A 7,142-nucleotide genomic window follows, 5' to 3' on the forward strand; every position below is an offset into this window, starting at 1 on the left:
AATTCAAATTGAATATTACTTTTCACTTTAATGAGGAGAGGTAAGATCTTCATTATGACAACATTGCCAACTTTATGGCGACCTAGATTTCTAGGTTTGATGTGACCACGAGAATATCACGACAATGACTTATTAATGAATTTTGATATTTTAACTTACCAAAATATAAACCTTTTAAAAATTCCATAAGATGATTTGATTTCTTAAATAGTTTTCTCTCTCTAGGATCTCTTACAGGGCATTTTCGAGACCTCAAAACTCCCCTAATGCTTGTTATATTTCTCATATTGCTTTAATCTTATTCCCAAGATCCATTCTGCTAGTTCTCTAGTCAATATGACTTTTATGAGTTTTCTTTTCCCCTTATGCATGATGCATCCTATGAAGGTCTTGGTGTTTGTCTTATCCTCTTAAATGATGACTATGTAATCTAGCATTTGCACCCTCTTTGGCCATGTCTTTAACATATTCTTCGAGTCCACATTTAGTAATCAATTGTTTGGTTTTGGGAAGTCTATGTGTTATTTCATTTTCTGGGCTACATAACATGTAGCATTAAAGATCTCCCATGCTAATGAGAATGGCTTGAAGGTCAATCATTTGTGAATATTATGGGTAAATACAATATTCTCATGATTCTTGATTTCTTTGATAGAGTTTGTCTTGAAACAAGGTGGTTGTTTTGCTATTTGCACAAAAGTAATGATGTAAGATCAAGTTTCTTTTGCTCATATGGTAATATTTTGGTATAAATGGATAATAATGCTAGATTTATATGCTTCTTGTAGTATTTTATTTACTTAATGCTCCTATTCTTAGTATTCCAATTTATCAATTTTCAACTTGTTTCAATATCTCTACTTGATACCTTTCATTCCCCTTATCCACTATCCTCACATGTATAAGGGGTGACAATTTGCTAGCTGGAGTCAGCGGAACCTTTCCAACAAGTAATTTGACGCCACCTCCTTTGGTGCGCTATCTCTGCAATATCAGTCTGTCTGTCCTTCTTAACAGATGACTCTTTTTACAAGTCATTGAAGTATGAGATTTGTAGACTACCTCCCTGGGTATGCCTCGTCTTCAAGATCTTGATGACAACAACAGCTGCGATGATCTTCATCACCAACCCCTTGAGTAATGTGAGCTTTCATCCTAAGAGGATGGGGATATGAGTTGGGTTTCCCTCTGTATCTATCAGAGCATGAAACAGAGGGTGGGGTGAGCGAGAGTCTTTCCCTTCAAATCAAATAAGAGGTGAGATGTGTGAATGGAGTGTTGCACACACGGGATGGACCTCTCAACGCACAATGCACGATATGTTCCTGTGCGCTGTACCATAAGGCTCCCTGGCCTTCCTTCTTGCACTGTATGTTGGCACAAAGTGGGATGCACAATTGCACCATCAATTGCACACAAGGTATACAACCTCTGCACAAGTGACAGTAAGGTTTACATCAATGGGTTTTAGGAATAGGTTGCCCTCTATATCTTTCAACAGAGCGTGAGACAAAGGGTGGGCCGAGTGTGACTGGTGGTTCTTCAATCAATTATCGAGAGGTGAGAATTGAGGGACGTTACGACCCATGGAGTCAGGTACGTTTCTGTTTTCCTATGCACCCACGGGATGGGTCTTTGCCATGAGCACAAGATACATCATTCTATTCTGTATATTGCACTGTAAGGCTCCCTGGCCTTCCTCCATGAACCTATGCCAGAGGGGTTTGACGTACTAATGCACCATTAATTGTGCAGCCGGGCATACTCTCTTTGCACCATTCCTTTGTCGATTCCTAAACCGGGTGTGCGCTTCGGGTTTTCATAATTATTTCCTCGAGTGATGTTAGTAATAGGGCGAGTGATTGTTCTTTCATTCCATTTGAGTGATCGTGAGTTGAGTGCAATATCCCTCGCCATCGACAAATTTCTTGCAATTCCTTCAAGCAACTACCTCCTTGGGTGCTATGGTGTGGTCCTTGCCATGAAGGAGATGTGTTGTGAAGACACCTGGGTACCTCCTGCAGTCGATAACGCTACAAGACGCAACCTCGATAGTCGACATTTCTCCTCGGCAATATGGGCCAAGTTTTTCTAATCCTACACCTTCTGTTTCTCAATGATAGTTATATCTTAAGTGTAGGGACGTTCATGGTTGGTCTGATGTGTGGTACTAGGTTCTTGATGTTCGGTTTACCCTTTCTACTAAGGTTTTAAGTGTAGGGACGCGTCCTTGTGCATCTATGTTGTATATCCCCATGCATATACCTGGCTATGATCATGCATCTATGCCTTGATTTTATTTTACCCTGATTGGGGTCCCTTCCCCACTCCTCCGTTCTATTTCACCGTATCCCCGGAGCTGTTCCTTGACCGTTTGCCTTTATTCTTTGTTTTGTGATTTTTCCATGCGAATGCACCCTACGTTCACTGCAACTCACATCCAACCTTAAAGCCCTATTCATCCCTTTGAACTATCCATTTTTTCTTTTTACCAACCCCTGTTCGGAGATGGTTCTAAAGTTATTAATTTTTGAAGCAATTCCCTTAAATTTGACGATTTTTCATGTGAACATGTCTTTATTACTTCGAAACACTGATTTGATGTGCCATTCCGGCCCTACCCCTTTCCCCTAACATTTTTCCTTCTTACTCCGTGTCATTTCGATGCACGATTAGTTCGGTATTAATTTTTACGGGTTTTCAAGTCCTTTTCGTGTCTATTTTTCCCATTTTCCATGTGAACTTGCCCTAGTTGCATCCGAATTCCAATTTTATTTAACAGTCATGTCCTTCTAGCCTTTCCTCCACTTTTTCCTTTTTCCTCCACTCTCTTCCAATTGCCGAATTTTTAGTTATTAATTTTTATGAGTGTTTTTTTGTGTATTTTTCGTGATTTTCCCATGTGAATCCCTCCCAATTCCCCCCAAACTGAGCTTTGATGCACCAACCTTGTGAATCCCTTCTCTCTGGACATTTTTCCTTTTTATTGTCCTCTATTTCGGTGCACAGTTCTTTCCGTATTAGCTTCCGAGTCCATTTTTTAGTTTGTTTTTGGGGTTTTTCCCATGTGAACGCATCCTATCTCAAACGAAACTATGTTTTGTTGTGATAGGATTGTTGGACACATTGTTTTGCACATTTTTCCTTCTTTTTGCACTTTGCTCCGATGCACGGAGTTTCTGATATTAATACTTGTATGTATTTTTTGGCTTATTTTTTGTGTTTTTCCCATGTGAACACCCTACTTTTGCTCCGGAACCTTTGTTGCATTTTTCCATCATTTTCCGCTCATCTCCCAACACATTTTTCCTTGTTACAATTTTTCAATCCAACGAACGTTTTGGGTTTTATCAAAATTTCTTCCTTTTTCTCGTGTGACCGCGTTTCTCGTGTCGCGGTGAACGCGCATGTTTTTGGTTTTACGTGCCTTATGATGCCCCCGTGGTGTCTATGGTTCATGCATCGCTGTTTTCAATTTATTTTTATTAAAAATAATAATAACAAAAATACAACACACAACAACAACCAAACAATCCACATTTCTTTTTTTTTAAAAAACATACATATAGAAAAAAAAAGGGGCCCAAGAAGAAGAAAAAAAAACACAAACCAACAAATACCCCATTAATCAACCAATAACTTTTAAAAACAAACTTAATAATAAGCAAAAAGTTTTTCAACAAAACAAAGTTTAATTATTTATTTATTTATATTTAAAAAAACGCTTACCTGCCTTCTCACGCGACGGTCTGTTCCTCCTCCCACGCTCCCTTCTACGAACCACAGGTCGACGTCATCCTCCCCCTGTGCTTGTGGTCTCTCCTCCCATGTCGTCCAGGTCGTCCTCCCCCGCACCCGCGGTCTCTTCCCCCACGCCATCGACGCCTCGCCGCACCCCCCGTCATGGTCCGTGCCGCTATCGCCATGGACGCCCTTGCCACCTGCCTTGTCGCCGACATCCTCTGCGTGAGCCGCACCCGCCGCCCCCTTGCCACCGTCGTTGCCCCCCGTCGCTGGCCCCTCCTCCTCCTCCTCCTCCTCCTCCTCCTCTTGCAACGGCCCTTCCCCTCCCCCACCCTGGTTGGTTCCCTTAATTCACCATAGTTAAATTAATTCACCCTAGTTAAACCAACTAACCCCTAGTTAATCTAACTAATCCCTAGTTAACGTAACTAACCCCTAGTTAACCTAACTAAACCCTAGTTAAATTAACTAACCCTAGTTAACAATAACTCACCCATAGTTAGACCTCCCAAACCACTAGTTAGATTCCCCTAACCTTAGTTAGACTTACCTAACCACTAGTTAGACTTCCGTAACCCTAGTTAGATCTCCCTAATCCTAGTTAGACTTACCTAACCACTAGTTAGACTTAACTAACCTTACTTACACAGACTAACCATCACTTAACCTAACTAACATTACTTCCACATATTACACAGACTAACATTACTTACTCTAACTAACATTACTTCAATAGACTACCCTGACTCCAACTAACCTAACTTAACAAACTCCACTAACCTAACTAGCTTAATTGATTTAACACACTAACCTAACTTAATTGACTTTCTTAGACTAAGCAACCTAATTAACTTAACCTACTTAGTCACCTAATTTACTTAGGTTACCCCCATACAACCCCCGTTTCTGCCTTTTCTCCTTCGTTGTCTTCCCACTCTGTAGGGGTGTGCTAGCGGGCGTTCACGCACGAGGACGCGCTTTCAACTTGTCCGTGTGGTGGAGTGTTGCAATCAACCGTTCACACGCAGTCATCCTTCGCTGTTCACACGCAGTTATCCTTCGCTGTTCACACGCAGTTCAGGTACCGCCTTTTATTTTCCAACCCGCAAAATACATACAAATACATTAAAAAATAAAAAAAAAACACATAGAAATTTCAAAAAATTTACAAAAAAATCTAAAAATTTACCAACATTACTAAAATCATTTGGAATAATTTTTAAAGTGAAAATTCAAGAAAATAAATTGCAAAAAAATTAAAAATTAAAAATTACTTCAAAAATACATGTAAATTGAGTAAAATTCATTAAAATTTAGTAAAAAATTTGAAATAAATCTAAAAAATTTCCACAAATTTCCACAAATCCCCTTGATCCTTTTGCCACTAATTTCTCAATTAGAAATATTTCCATAAATGGCCAATATTTATTTGAAGTCAAAATTTCTAATTTAATACTTTCCCTCATGAAAATTCATTTTAAATTCCAAAAATCAGTTGGAAAATCATGGATAAATTACAACACGTTGTTGAAACTTGTTGGATTGCTGAAATCCCACTCTTACACTTCACAACATATTCATGTGTCCTATATCCCAATTTAATTATTCAAAGAAAAGAAAAAAAAAATCAAACCAAATAATATACACAATACAAACACACCTAGAATATAATTTAAGAAAAAAATTAAAAATAGAAAAATAAAAAATAAAAATAAAATAAAAATCCAACAAAAACACCGAGGTACTTTATTTTTTCCAATCAGTGGTGTTTGTTTTTTTTTTATTGGATTCCTTGCATTTGGAACTACTTTGTATACCTTCAGTCTATTACATATACACCCCTACCAGGTATTTATTTTTTAGCTTTATTTATTTTTATTATTCCTTAACCACAATTAATTGCTAAAATGAACTTGATTCACCCACTTTTCTACGCGCATTCGTGCTAAACACACAGTTTCTAATAATTAAAATCAACGAGCCATTCACTTTGCACGTGCTACGTGCGCCTTAGAGGCACCTTAATTTTTAATAAAAATGAACCAACCGTCACAAAAAAGCGCTCCACATCACCATTAATTTCTGATTAATGAATTTGCATTTAGAGACCCTAGTCTGGCAATCGCAATCCAAGTCTCGATAAAGCACCATTTCACCCTAATAAATTGAAATTAAAATTTTAAGAAGGAACTACCATTTTCTTATTAAGATTTATAACTTAATAAAATGACACCCATTGTCAATAATTTTTTAAAATGAACCCTTTATTAAATCCATTTTCCCTCACTGCACTTTTCTCCCCCATTTTTTTAATAAACACGCTTCATGGGATGGGCGCTGTCGTACTATTGCGCATCCGAGGTGTAGAATCCACCAAAATGTTTTGTGTGTGACATTTGATACTTTGTACATACTTAGTCGTTGTGTTTACATTTATTTTCTGCATGCGAGTATAGTGGAGAGAAGTTTGGAAGCATAGTAATGGATATGTTTGGGAAGTTTGGATCAATTTCAGAAGCACTAGAAGATCAATTACCATCTACCTTGGATTTTGCAATGGAGGTTTCTGCAGTTGAAAAGTTAAGAGTCTGGCAAGCAGTGCGGTTTTTAGGACTCCTATTTTAAGACACATATGGACTTGGTTGGGACTAGTGTTTGCTTCAAGAAAGGTTCTTTGCGATTTATTAACAAATGGTTGGTTTCATACGTGTAGCAATTGAGACCGGAGCTCCTTTAGTGCCTTGTTTTATATTTGGGCATACCCATGTTTACAAGTGGTGGAAACCCAAGGGCAGGGTATACAATCAGATCTGTCGACTGCTTCGCTTTGTACCACTTATGTTTTGGGGAATGTTTGGATTCCCTATACCTTTTTGTCATTTGATGCATGTTATTGTTGGCAAGCCCATTGATGTGAAGAAAAAGCCAAGCCCGTCTGCTAATTTTGAAATGGATGGCTATTTTCAAATGGGGCTTTTTGGGGGGAAAGAAAAAGCTTGCGGATCAGAAGGACGGAGAGAGCTACGGAAGGAAAAGGGAAGATTTTTTGCCAATCGGGAGCTCTGCAACTTTGAAGGATGGAAAAGACGAGGATTGAAGAGGAGGAACCAGACCAGAGAAACAAAGGGGAGGAAAAGGAATATACCAATCATAGATCGGTAGAATGACTTCGGCATCGTTGAACTGCTCGTGAAGGTTATGTGTGTATCCTTACAAAATCAGTGGAAATCTACCTTGACAAGATGGACATGCAGTCACAAAGCTAGAAGAAACATGCTGTGAGGATGCTTGCGAATACTGCCGAGTTCCTTGGGGATGCTGTCGGCTTTGAGCTATTTTATTTGTCCTTGCTATAGGTTTTGCCCTTTTGGAATCATGAACAGATCTCTATTGTTTGT

Source organism: Lygodium microphyllum, chromosome 22 (assembly GCF_053477565.2).
Source record: "Lygodium microphyllum isolate KBCC chromosome 22, Lygodium_microphyllum_v1.1.10, whole genome shotgun sequence".
NCBI classification, from domain to species: Eukaryota; Viridiplantae; Streptophyta; class Polypodiopsida; order Schizaeales; family Lygodiaceae; genus Lygodium; species Lygodium microphyllum.